Here is a 13062-nt window from a genome sequence, read left to right on the forward strand (position 1 = left end):
CCGAACAGGCACCGGAATTGGCGACTAGGGGCTTTTCACAGTAACTTAATTGAAGCCTACTTGTGACAATAAGCGATTATTATTATTATTATTATTATTATTATTATTATTATTATTATTATTGTGCTGTGTTGCCTTTAAAGGGACAATCACCACAAGGTACTTATCTAATTCCCTTTTGGAAGCCACTATTAAATCTGCCTCCATCACACCCTTGGGCAGTGAATTGAAGAGCCTGATCACTCGTTGTGTCACAAAGGCTTAACCTGGTTGTCTCTGGATGCTTCCGTCATTCACCTTAAATCTGTGTCCTCGGTTCTCTACCCTTTCGCCAATGAGAACAGCTTCTCCCTGTGCACTGGGTCCAGACCTCCCATGATTTTGATTCTATCAAATCTCCTCTTAATCCTCTCTTCTCCATGTTAAAGCAGCCTGTGGTGGTATGTATTAGGGGTCATGTGGGACTGTGAAGCCGAGATGCTATTGGCTGACAGATCCCAGGTCCTGGTTGGCTGCCGACTCCTGGCTCCGCCCTGAAGGCGGAGTACAAGAACCCGAGCCTCTCCCCGCAGCTTCATTCTGTTGCTGAGCTGCTGGGGACAAGCATCGCTTAATAAAGCCTGGATCAACTTCATCACTTCTCGTCTCTCGTAAGTCATTGTGCGCTACACAGCCCCTTCTTCGTCAATTTAGCCTCATAATGGAAGTCTCAGCCCCAGAACTTGGCATAACAAAAGTTACTGTGGGACTGGAAACACACTGTCCACAGTGTGATGTAAAGAGGCACTTGACCTGAGACCAGAGTCTGTTGTGGACTGGACTGAGACTTGTGTGGATGCAAGCATGGAGTTAGCTCACAGCTTGAGCTATGTTTGTACATAGTTATGTGTGGAAGCAGCTGAAGTGAAGACACAGAGGGAAATCACCTGGAAGAAGCTCCATTGCAGAATTGGAAGCAGAAAGGCAGAAGATCTCCGCTGCGCAGCTGAGGACTCCACAAAATCTCGAGGAGCTCCATTGTGAATGCTCACTCAGTGCGGAGTCAACAGGCCTACCGGGGTGAGCAAAACATTCAGTCCTAAGCCAGGACTAGTTTACGAAGCTTCAGTACCGTACAAATATCAGAGCAACCCGTCTCTGAAAGCACTCCTGCCAGCCCGGGGACAGAATCGGTGCCATGCCACATGGCGGCCGTGTGATGGAAGGAGACACATGACCTGAGAATAGGGTGTGGACTAGACCGAGACCTGAGTAGAGACCAGCATGGAGTTAGCTCACAGCTTAGGTTTTGCTCTGTACATCTGTATATAGTTACGTTTTATAAATAAACAGTTAATTTTCAATCATATAAAACTCAGAACTTCTTTGTGAGGCCGAATGAACAGTATTCAACAGGAACCATTTTGTAAATTGTGGCCTTGATGGTTGTTAATAAACAGATTTAGAATATTTTTTCAACTCATTTCTTGCAAGAATATTCCACACATCAAATTTTGTGTCTCTAGACAGCAATGAGCATTTGTACGTAGTCTGCACCCTCTGGGCCTTGGTCCCGTGCGCAGAGAGCATCAGTATCCTTGGTGTGAGAACAGACACCTTGTAGTATAAATGCAAAACTGCTGAGGGGCCACCTTGCAGGAGGAGATAAGATATGTGTCGTGGAAATCATAATAAAGACAAATTCCTTGAGGTTCGATTTAAGGAAATTTATGTACACAAATATACTTGTGGAGAGAGAGTGTTTCAGCTGCAAAGCCAAGGCACTGCACTCTGAGTTATGCAGTCAAAAACCATTATATTTATAGTGTGAAATAAACAACTTTGAAGAGATAAAGCTTGGGAACATACACAAGAGGAAATATGAATGTTTTGCCCTTGGTTTAAAAACAATTTGAGTGCGCATTTTGTTGTCCTTCGGAAGAACAACTTATCATAATAAAGCCAGTACAACATACTAAGCAGTATTTAGTTTACATTACTTGACCTACTTATTTTCGCTCAAAAGCAGTGTTAAAATGTAGTCAATATTCCCAGCATGCTTCTAAATTGGTAACTCATTAACTTCCCTTCCACAATATCCCATCCATTGTAATGGGGCAACATTGCCAGCAACCTGTTGCCGTGCAAGAACCCTGCTGGTTAATTGAAGAGGCAGTCCTCGGACTTACAACACAATTGGATCCTGAAGATCCGCTTTGTAAGTCGAAATGTCGTACGTTGGAACCGGTTTGCCCATAGGAACAGTGCAATAAGTGAGGGATCAGTTCCTGAACCAAGGCGCGATCCTGTATTTTCACGGAATGGTGAACACTTTGTGAGATCTTGCTCCCGTGTGACTGCCTTACAGCAGAGTATTTCCCAAGCAGAGCAGACTCGATAGGTCAAATGGCCTACTTCTGCCCCTACGTCTCATGGTCTTATAATAGTCCCTTCGCTTTCAAAGACACATCTGCCCTGTATCTGAGGAGCAATTTGTCCGTCCTGAGGTTGTGAAAGGAAGGCATTTGGTAAAGACCTCAAAGTTGGGTGGTGTGGTCTGATGTCATAAAGTTAAAACCGGTGTTGTAAAGTCGAAACAGGGTGTCAAACTATAAACGTTGCAAATGCAGTTTGTCATAATTCACACATCATAAAGCCGAGGACTGCTTGTGTAGATAATGGAGGTTCCATTTTAATCTTAGACCGTAAGATGTCGGAGCAGAAGTAGGCCACTTGGCCCATCGAATCTGCTCCGCCATTCAGTGAGATCCTGGCTGATCTGATATAATTTTCAACCCCACATTCCCACATAACTCTTAAAAAATTTTTTTAGAGGACCCAATTATTTTTTTCCAATTAAGGGGCAATTTAGCGTGGCCAATCCACCTACCCTGCACATCTTTGGGTTGTGGAGGTGAGACCTACGCAGACACGTGGAGAATGTGCAAACTCCACACGGACAGTGACCCGGAGCCGGGATCGAACCCGGGTCCTCGGCGTCGCGAGGCAGCAGTGCTAACCTCTGCGCCACCGTGCTGCCCTCTTTCCCACATATATCTTGATTGCCTTACTGATTAAAAATCTGTCTATCTCAGTCTTGAAGATACTTACTGATCCAGCCTCTACAGCTCTCCGCGGTAGAGAATTCCACAGATTCACTACCCTCTGAGAGAAGAAATTGCTCCTCATTTCTGCCTTAAATAGGTGACCCCTCACGCTGAGGTTATGCCCTCTGGTCCCAGACTCTCCCACAAGAGGAAACATCTTGGGCGCGATTTTCCCACTGTGTTGCACCTGGTGCCAATCCCATTGTGCTGGGTGCATCGCGGGAGAGGCCAAAAACGTGTTTCACGCTGGGCTTAGCAGGTTGGGTGCATCGCGCGTCTGATCCAGATAATCACATCAATGGCTCAACCAAGTTGGGGCTATGAGCCAGTTCAATCGTGCCCAATAGTTCTACCAATTGAACCAAGCCTGACATACATTAATTAATCCAGTGATGGATACATGATCTGCTTTTTGGAAACTTGAGGAGAGAAGGATTTGTACAGTGATAGGATTTGTAATTTTACCAACTGATGTTACAGAGCATTTATTAATTATTTGCTTCACAATACTTAATTGCCATCAGGCTGTAGTATAAGGGCCAGGCATATATAAGATTAATAGTAACAATAATAATCTTTAAGAGTGTCTCAAGTAGGCTTACGTTAATACTGTAATGAAGTTACTGTGAAAAGCCCCTAGTCGCCACATTCTGGCGCCTGTTCGGGTACACAGAGGGAGAGTTCAGAATGTCCAATTCACCTAACAAGCACGCCGTTCGGGACTTGTGGGAGAAATCCGGAGCACCCGGAGGAAACCCACACGGACACGGGGAGAACGTGCAGACTCCGCACAGACAGTGACCCAAGCTGGGAATCGAACCCGGGACCGTGGAGCTGTGAAGCAACAGTGCTAATCACTGTGCTACCGTGGAATGAGTACAGCACCACCCACACAGTGATGTAAGAAGGCACACGACCCTGGCCCAGGGTCTGGGAGTGTGGTGTTGAGCACGGACGTGCAAAGACAGAAGCACGGAGACTGCCCTTAGCCTGTAACCATGTGAAAATAGTTCTAGTGCTTAACAAAGACTTACAATAACAGTTAACCTACTGAAAACTACACAGATTGTATAAAACATGCTGGATCTGTAACCAAAACCCTCCCAAAATGGGGGCAGCCATGGATAAAAACCCAGACCCTCGTTAAAATGCAGAGACAAACCTAAATCCTGGAGGACAGAGCCGAACAAAGCAATGCTTAAAATTGGAATAGTTAATTTTGTTGGGGTATTAATACCGGATGTTGAGTCTTGTGTTGGAAGTAAAGCCTATTTTTAAGAGTGACCTATAGGCATGTCAATTCGGTAACTTTGAATTCTTGTTCCTCGAGCTCCTATTACTATAAATATTGTAGAACATACTTTAATCTGCAGATTCTACCCTGCAGCACCACTGAGGTGTAACACTTGCCAATATTATGAGGTTGGTTGTGTGGTGGCCCTGTGAAATTTATTAATTTCAGAAGGTTTATCTTACAAGGCTTCACGTGCCCCTGAGTCACTGAAGTAGATAGCTAATCTTGTTCTCTAATTCATTTCTAACCTTAACTCTTACCCGTGCCAATTGTCCGCTTGCGAAGGAAACCACACTGAGTGGTGCAGGCAGCCTAACTCGCGTTGGGTCAGCTGCGGAAACAGAACAACACGAATGCTGGAAATGCTCAACAGGTCTGGCAGCATCTGTGCAGAGAGAGAAAACCAGAGTGAATGTTTCTGGCTAACCTGTCCCATGGAAGGTGGTCCATCTGACTTGCAACCCCAACTCTGGCCGGGATTTTCCATTTCGGAAAATTTGAGGGACGAACTAAAAGTCTAACATTGATTCTGGGCAGCGGCGGGGCTGGAGAATCCCGGCCGCTGACCCTCGCTTCACAGGTGCTGCCTGACCTGTTGAGTACTTCTCACATTTTTCTATTGGAGTTGTCAGACTTAATCTATTTCTAACTCGACTTATGGCAGCTACAAGTATGGAACCTCTTGCCGATAGATGGTGAACTATACGACCCTGAGCTTCCAGAGTATAAGCAGGCCGGCTCTACAGGGTGAGGGAGTCACCTTCATAGATATTGTTGCTTTTATATTGAGGGATGACTGCAGAAGGATTGATGCCATCAACAATGTTCCTGACACTGTCAGTAATATGTCCAGCCTCTCGTCAGAAATTCCTTTCTCACGCGAGTGATTCAAGCAATGTTTTTTATCGTCTAAATATCCCCAGCTGTAGAACGATATTAATTAATAAAATTGCAGGACTTTGTGTGAAGGTTAAATGCCGGTATTGGCCACCTAAATCAAAAGGCTGGTTTGTGTGCATGTGGGGCGGTCAGCATATGTGTGTGGTTTAGTGTGGGGGGGGGGGGGGGGGGGGGTCAGTGTGTGTGTGTGTGGAGGGTCTATGTGTGTGTGTTTGTATATGTGTCTATGTATGTGTTAGTCTAAGCCTGTATGTTTGGGTGTGTGTCTGTGCATGTGTGTGTCTGTCCATGTGTGTATCTATGTGTCTGTCCATGTGTGTGTGTGTCTGTCCATGTGCGTGTCTGTATGTATATGTGTCTGTCAGTGTCTGTCCATGGGTGTCCATATGTGTGCGTGAATGTCTGTCTGCATTGTGTGTGTGTCTGTGTGTGCGGATGTTCGTATGTGTGGGCGTGCATTTGTGTGTGTCTGCCTATCTGTATCTGGTTGTCTTTGTGTGTGTGCGTCTGTCTGTCTGTATGCGTGTGTCCCTATGTGTCTGTTCGTCCTTGCATGTGTCTGTCTGTGAGTGTCTGTTCCTATGTATGACTGTACGTGTGTGTGTGTGTGTGTGTACACATGTGTCTGTGCGCCTGAATGTGTATTTGTATCCGTGTGTGTGTGTGTGTCTGTTTTGGGAGTCAGCATGTGTGTGTATGTGTGTAGATCAGCATATGTGCGTGGGAGGGTCACCGTGTGTGTGTTTGTGGCGGGGGGGGGGCGATGGTCAGCCTGTGTGTGCACCTGTGTGTCAGTGTATGTGTGTCAGTGTGTGTTTGTATGTGTGTCAGTGTGTGTCCGTATGTGTATATGTATATTGCATGCGTGTGTTTTGTTGGATCACGTTATAATATAATAAAATATAATAATATAATCTTTATTATTGTCAGAAGTAACTTACATTCACACTACAATGAAGACTTCCGGTGGCGGCCATAGAGTGAGTGGTCACATATTTGGTAGCTCCTTCTCATGGTGGTCCTTTTGTTGTCTTTACCCCGGTTTGTAGCAGGAACTTTGGAGGAAAAAGGAGTAGAAGTGAGAGCAGAAGGGAGTGACCCTTAGTTTACGGAGCGGTGGACCAGAAGTGCCCGGAAACAAGCAAACCAGTTAGCTGAGTCGGGTGAGGAGCTGGCAACGCACGCGGAGATGGCGGATGGACAGGGTCCAGCCCTGACGGCCCAGTGGTCGATGGATCAGTTGGTGAGCTTCTTGAACGAGAGGTTCAACCAACAGCGGAAGGAGAATGCAGTGGACCTGGCCGGGGCGGTGGACTCAATCAAGGCGGTGGTTGACCGCGTGGAGACGAGACTGGCAGCCCAGGGACAGGCGATTCAGTGGTTGGAGGAGCAGGCTGGGGAGCAGGAGGGCCAGTCCATCTCAATGACAGCGAAGATGGGACTGATGCGAGACCAGCAGAAGCGACTACTGGAGAAAGTGGAGGACCTAGAGAACCGTTCTCGTCAGCAGAACATCCGGATCATGGGCCTGCCGGAGGGGAGTGAAGGAACGGATGAGGGTACATATGTTGGGAAGGTGTTGGAGAAGCGGAGAAGGTGGATTTGACCGGGCATTAGAGGTGGATCGGGCCCACAGGGCGCTGATGCGCAAGCCCCAGGGGAGCGAGCCGCCGAGGGCGATGGTGTTGCATCGGTTCCTGGATAAGGAACATATCATGAGGTGGACCAGGCAGACAAGGTGATGCAACTGGGAGGACGTCAAGATTTGTGTGTATCAGGACCTGGGAGCAGACCTGGCGAAGAGGAGGGCGAGCTTTAATAAGGTCAAGTCGGCCCTGTACAGGAAGGGCTTTAAATTTAGTCTACTGTACCCAGCTCGCCTCTGGGTGACCTATGGGGGCCGGTACTTGCACTTTGGCTCGGTGGAGAAGGCAGTGGACTTCATTAAAGCGAATGGACTGGCAGGATGAGGAGGGCCTTAAAACTTTGATGGAGGATAAGTGGAGAGCATGTACTGTACTGTGAAAAACTTTGGGTTTTGGTGTTCGGGTTTCTTTCGTTTTTCTGTTTCCTTTGGGATTTGGCTGGTTTATACTACTTTGAGAAATGATATGGGGTGGGTCTCTGTATTCGTTCTACTCCCATGTGCATGAGGTGTATTCACGGATAGACTTTTTCATCATGGAGAAGAATGCTGCAGGCTGAGGTAGTAGATGCTGAATATTCAGCAGTAGTGCTGTCAGGCCATGCCCAACACTGGGTGGACTTGCAAGTTAGCAAGGGAAAGGCCCAGCGCCCACAATGGAGGTTGGATGTTGGGCTGCTAGCGGAGAAGGGGGCATGTGAGCGGGTGAGAGGGGCCATTCGGGGATACATAAGGATCAATGATATGGGTGAGGTGTTGGCGGGGGTGGTTTGGGTGGCACTGAAGGCAGTTATCAGGGGGGAATTCATCTTCATCTCAATTCGGGCCCATAAGGAGAAGGCTGTATGGGCGGAGTTAGACAGACTGGTAGGCGAAAATTTACAGGTGGACTGGAGGTATGCGGAGTCTCCAGATGACGGGCTTTAGAAAGAGCATCAGAGACTGCAGTTAGAATTTGGGCTCCTGTCTACAGGTAAGGCGGAGGGAGAGCTGAGGAGGGTAAAGGGTCGGTTTATGAATATGGGGAGAAAGCTAGCAGGATGCTGGCGCACCAGCTGAGGAAACAGGAGGCGGCGAGAGCGCTTGGGAAAGTGAGGGATACAGGGGGAAGGTGGTTCTGGATCCAGCGGGAGTGAATGATGTGTGTCGGGAGTACTACAGTAAATTGTATAAATCGGAACCCACAGCTGGGGAGGAGGAGATGGAACAATTTCTGAGGGGGCTGGAGTTCCCGAGGATGGATGAGGAGTTGATGGAGGATCTGGGAACTCCAATCGGGCTTGGGGAGGTTATGGACGGGTTGGGGGCGATGCAATCGGGCAAAGCCACGGGACCAGATGGATACCCGGTTGAGTTCTACAAAAGGTTTTCCGGGCTGTTGGGGCCGCTCCTGGTAAAGGTTTTTAATGAGTCAAAGGAGCTGGGAGTGCTCCCCGCAATGTTATCGCAGACATCGATTTCCATTATTTTGAAACGGGATAAAGATCCGGCGAGCTGTGGCTCGTACAGACCAAGCTCCCTGTTTAATGTGGATGCGAAATTGCTGGCAAAGATCTTGGCCACACGCACGGAGGACTGTGTTCCGGGCGTAATAGAGGAGGACCAGACAGGATTTGTTAAGGGACGACACTTGACGTCCAACATTAGGCGACTCTTTAACATAATAATGATGCCTGCGGAGGGACACGAGGTCAAGGTGGTGGTGGCCATGGATGCAGAAAAGGCCTTTGATCGGGTGGAGTGGAAATATTTGTGGGAGGTCCTGGGAAGGTTTGGGTTCGGGCAGGGATTTGTGGATTGGGTCGGGTACCGGTGGCAAATGTAAAGACAAACCGGGTACGATCGGAATATTTTAGCCTGTGTCGGGGGACGAGACAGGGATGTCCACTCTCACCACTACTGCTTGCTTGGCCATAGAGCCTTTGGCAATGGCGCTGCGAGCATCGAACATTTGGCGGGGGATAGTGAGAGGGAAGGGTGGAACATAGGGTCTCACTCTGTGCGAACGATCTGCCCCGCGGGTGAATAAGTACCAGCTTACCCGAACAGGCGCTGGAATGTGGCGACTAGGGGCTTTTCAAAGTAACTTCATACTTGTGACAATAAAAGATTATCATAAGGTCCTTCTTGCGCGGGGGCGTGGGGAGGGTGGTTTGGCCTACTGAACTTTATTATCGATAACTGGGCAGCTAAAATATCGATGGTTAGGAAGTGGGTAGTGTTGCTAACCTTTGGTTGGTTCAATTGGCTCTGTCTTATAACCTTTGCTCTCGAGTCGCCAGGTATCTTTAAGATACTGCCACGAGGTTCAAGTTCAAGTAATGATCAATAACTCAATACACCAATTAGTAAGATTCAAATCAAAGCGCATTTATTTGCACAGTAAATCGCTACTCATGCATAAATTCTACTTCTAAGCTACTTCTACAACTAACAGGCCTATACTTAGCTTCGGACTGGTCCACCAGGTCAGGGGAACAAATGGCCTTTCGTTCGGGTTCTGAGTCTGCGGGATTCAAAAGCTGGTATGGACTGGTAGCTAGGAGCGCCTATCTCGTAGCGAGCGTTGACTTAAGAATTACTTACGGTCTTTTGGCGGCAGCTGAACAGGTCACGGTCAAGGGTTGGTTTGCGTTGCTGAGTGACCCTGTCAAGAAGGACGATTTGAACTTGGGGGCTTAACTTTAAGGTCCCCAGGGGCTTCCCGCCTTTCGGTGCGGACCCTGTACCTGGTTCTAGGTGATTGGACTTTGTTCCGATCGCTTGGTTCGATTTCTCCAATACTGGAGCGGTTCCCTGATCGATGGGCGGTCTTGAGGTGTCCGTTAACCTCTTTTGTGTTGGCTCCTGCTGGCGCCGGGGAGTCTGGCTTGGCTTTGTTTATCCCAAAGGTTTTGATTGTTCCCGGGGATCGCTCATTAGTATGTCGATGGCTGCTCCATTATTATACAGATGGCTGCTTGTATCGATGCTGTCTGGGCTATTGCAGAGTTTAATACACAGTAAACTTGCACCTGCTGGTTTCTGCCTGTGTTGGCTGAATTTCCCTTCAGCCTTTGCTGTTCTCCATTTTACGTCGGGAGTTGGCCAACCCAGGTGGCTACAGTAGTGGGGAAGGGGTCCGTGTGGCACGAGTGGAGGCGGCATCTTGCAAGGGCACGAATCTGAAGGCTTTGTTAACGGCACCTCTGCCGTTCTCACCGGCTCGGTACTCCACAGGCCCAGTGGTTGTGGCAGCCCTGAGAGTGTGGGGGCAATGGAGGCAGCACATGGGAGTGGAGGGGGTGTCGGTGAGGTCACCGATCTGTGACAACCACCGGTTCGCTCCGGGGGGGGGGGGGGGGGGGGGTTGAATGGGGGCTTCAGGAGGTGGCAGCGGGCAGGGGTTGAGAGATTTGGAGATCTCTTCATTGAGGAAATTTTCCCGAGCTTGGAGGAGCTAGAGGAGTTTGAGTTGCCGGGGGGGATGGGTTCCGGTGCTTACAAGTGCGGGATTTTGTCCAGAGGCAGGTCCCAGGCTTCCCTCGCCTCCCACTAAGGGGGCTACTGGATAAGGTGATGTCATAAACAGGGGTCGGGGAGGGGAGGGTCTCTGAAATATATAAGGAACTGATGGAGTGGGAAGCGGTTCCAATAGGGGAGGTGAAGAGGAAGTGGGAGGAAGAGTTGGGAGGAGAGCTGGAAGTCGGGTTATGGGCGGAGGCCCTGAAGACAGTCAATGAATCATCGTCGTGTGCCAGGCTCAGCCTGATTCAGTTCAATGTGGTCCACAGGGCGCACATGACTCTGGCCCGGATGAGCAGGTTTTTTGAGGAGGTGGAGGACAGGTGTGGGAGGTGTAGGGGAAGTCCTGCGACCCATGTGCACATATTCTGGCCGTGCCCAAGGCTGAGGGGACTTTGGCAGGGATTTTCAGATGTCGTGTTGTAGCCATGTAAAATGGCTGCGTTCCGATTAATCTGGCCAAAACCCAGTTTAAAACGGCTAACCCGAAAGACTGCTGGGAAAAGCAGCCAAGAAGACACAAGCAGGCAGCTGCAGACAGGTTTGCATATTTGGCTCTGGGAACGTAGCCCAGATCGATACTCAGGGCAATCAACAGCCCATCAACCCAGGTATCCGCAGTTGCATTCAGGACTGTTTGCAGCCCATCTATTCAGAAATCCACAGTTAAATCGGCTATCCCCGGGAACAATTGCAACATATTAGCAATTGAATACCGGGCCAGACCTGTCCGAAACAAAGTGGCCGAAACAAAGACAGGTGAGCGACCACCCCCCGATCGAGGAATCGCCTCACCATTGGACACATCGACCCCAGAGATTGGGGACAGATCCAATCACTTGGGACTCAGGGTCAAGGGCCGCCCCGGGAGGCGGGAAGCCCCTGGGCCCTATAAAAGTGGGGGTCCAAGTTCAGATCTCTCTGTCTCTCCTCTTCGCCTGCTCGAGACCTTCGCAAGACCAGCCACCGGCAATAGTAAGTTTGAATCCAGCGATCGCTATCCGGTAGAGACACCTAGCCACCGACCTGTAGCAGCCTTTTGAATCCCGCGGGCCAGATCTGATTGGACAAGCCATTCGTTTCCCTGACCTGGTGGGCTCTTCCTAAGTTAAGTATTGGCCATTAGTGATAGGTTTATTATATAGAAAGTAGTATTAGGGTATTAATATTGCTTGTTGTATGTAATAAATGACCATTGTTTTAATCCTTACTAAGCGGTGTGCTGTATTATTAACCATAACCTGAACTTGAACCACGTGGTGGTATCATAAAGATACCTGGCGACTCATGAGCAAAGGTGACGTAAACAGAGCAAATAGACTAAAGCTAAAAAGAGCAACAGTGTCAAGATCTTGGAAGGGTGGGTGACTCCGAGTCCAGAGGTGACAATATTTGGAGTGTCGGAAGATCCGGGAGCCCAGGGGGAGACAGGCCAATGCTTTGGCCTTTGCCTCCCTGGTGCCCCGGAGACGGATTTTGTTGGGATGGAGGGACTCGGAGCCTGCAAAGTTGGGCGTTTGGGTCAGTGACATGGCAGTGCTTCTTAGGTTAGAGACAATTAAGTTCGCCTTAAGGGGTTCGCTTGGAGGTGGCAGTCATTCATCAACTTCTTCAAGGAAAATTGACCGTCAGCAGGGGGGTGGGGGCAGGGGTGGATGGGAGGGGGGGGGGGGGGAAGAGGCGGCATGGCAGTGAAGAATAGGGGTAGAAAATCTAATGAAAGGGGAACTGTGGGATGGTGTAGGTACATGGACCATGACAGTTAGGGGGTACGCTTTGCGGGGGGGGGGGGAGGGGGGTGTTAGGTATGTTACTGTGGAGGTTTTGTGTGTGTTGGATCTCTTTGTTGAAAATGTTAAAATTATAAATGCCTCAATAAAATATTTTCTAAAAAGAAAACACTGCATTGAAGTTACTGTGAAAATCCCCTTGTCGCCACACTCCGGTGCCTGTTCGGGTACACGGAGAATTCATAATGTCCAATTCACCTAACAAGCACATCGCTCCGGACTAACAGTCAAACACCTTCATATAAAAAGAAAGTACTGCGGATGCTGGAAATCTGAAATAAAAACAGGAAACGCGAGAAACACCCAGCAGGTCTGGCAAAGTCTGTGCAAAGAGAAACGGTTAATGTTTCAGGTCGTTGGCCTTTTCATTCTCTGGTGGAATTAATAGACTTTGCAAAACAGGATGACTTTGAGCTATCATGAGAGGAGTGCATAGTTTGTCTTCTGATATGTAAACCATGCAAAAAATTCTCGACAGTAATGATGCAGCTATGAGCGATTAAAGTAACTTTACGAGCTAATGTAATAAAAGCAGGGAGAGGCATTATTACTTATAGAAAGATAAGAGTTGATTAGGCCTGTTCTTCAAAGATATTGGAAACTGTTAAGTCAGGAAGTCTCGTTCTGAGGGAAGTAACTAAGTAAACAGCTACAATGGTTCACATGAATAGACTGTCAGCAAAGGTTTTATGAGTAGATCTGTCTTATCTCAGCTATTTTATCTTTGAGGTAGGAAAAAGGTGGTGTATAAAAGAGCAAGGTTTTCAAATTTCTTCAGAGGATTCGAATAATACAGAAACTGAAAGCACATTGGGCAGAATTTAGTCAGACATTGACCCGGGT

General features: G+C 48.3%; 1 protein-coding gene and 1 long non-coding RNA gene across 7 annotated transcripts in view; one reads left to right on the forward strand and one right to left on the reverse strand.

The window, feature by feature from the left end:
* Nucleotides 1-13062, forward strand: part of smyd3 (SET and MYND domain containing 3) — a 1068428-nt gene that overhangs the window by 661322 nt on the left and 394044 nt on the right. The window lies entirely within an intron of this gene.
* Nucleotides 1-13062, reverse strand: part of LOC140427383 (uncharacterized) — a 149314-nt gene that overhangs the window by 111744 nt on the left and 24508 nt on the right. For all 3 annotated transcript variants that reach the window (XR_011948478.1, XR_011948477.1, XR_011948476.1), the window contains 2 exons: nucleotides 6222-6335; nucleotides 4641-4765 (listed from right to left, as the gene is read on the reverse strand). This is a non-coding gene — a long non-coding RNA (uncharacterized lncRNA). The remainder of the gene's footprint in view (nucleotides 1-4640; nucleotides 4766-6221; nucleotides 6336-13062) is intronic.

This window comes from Scyliorhinus torazame, chromosome 1, assembly GCF_047496885.1.
Source record: "Scyliorhinus torazame isolate Kashiwa2021f chromosome 1, sScyTor2.1, whole genome shotgun sequence".
Lineage (NCBI taxonomy): Eukaryota > Metazoa > Chordata > Chondrichthyes > Carcharhiniformes > Scyliorhinidae > Scyliorhinus > Scyliorhinus torazame.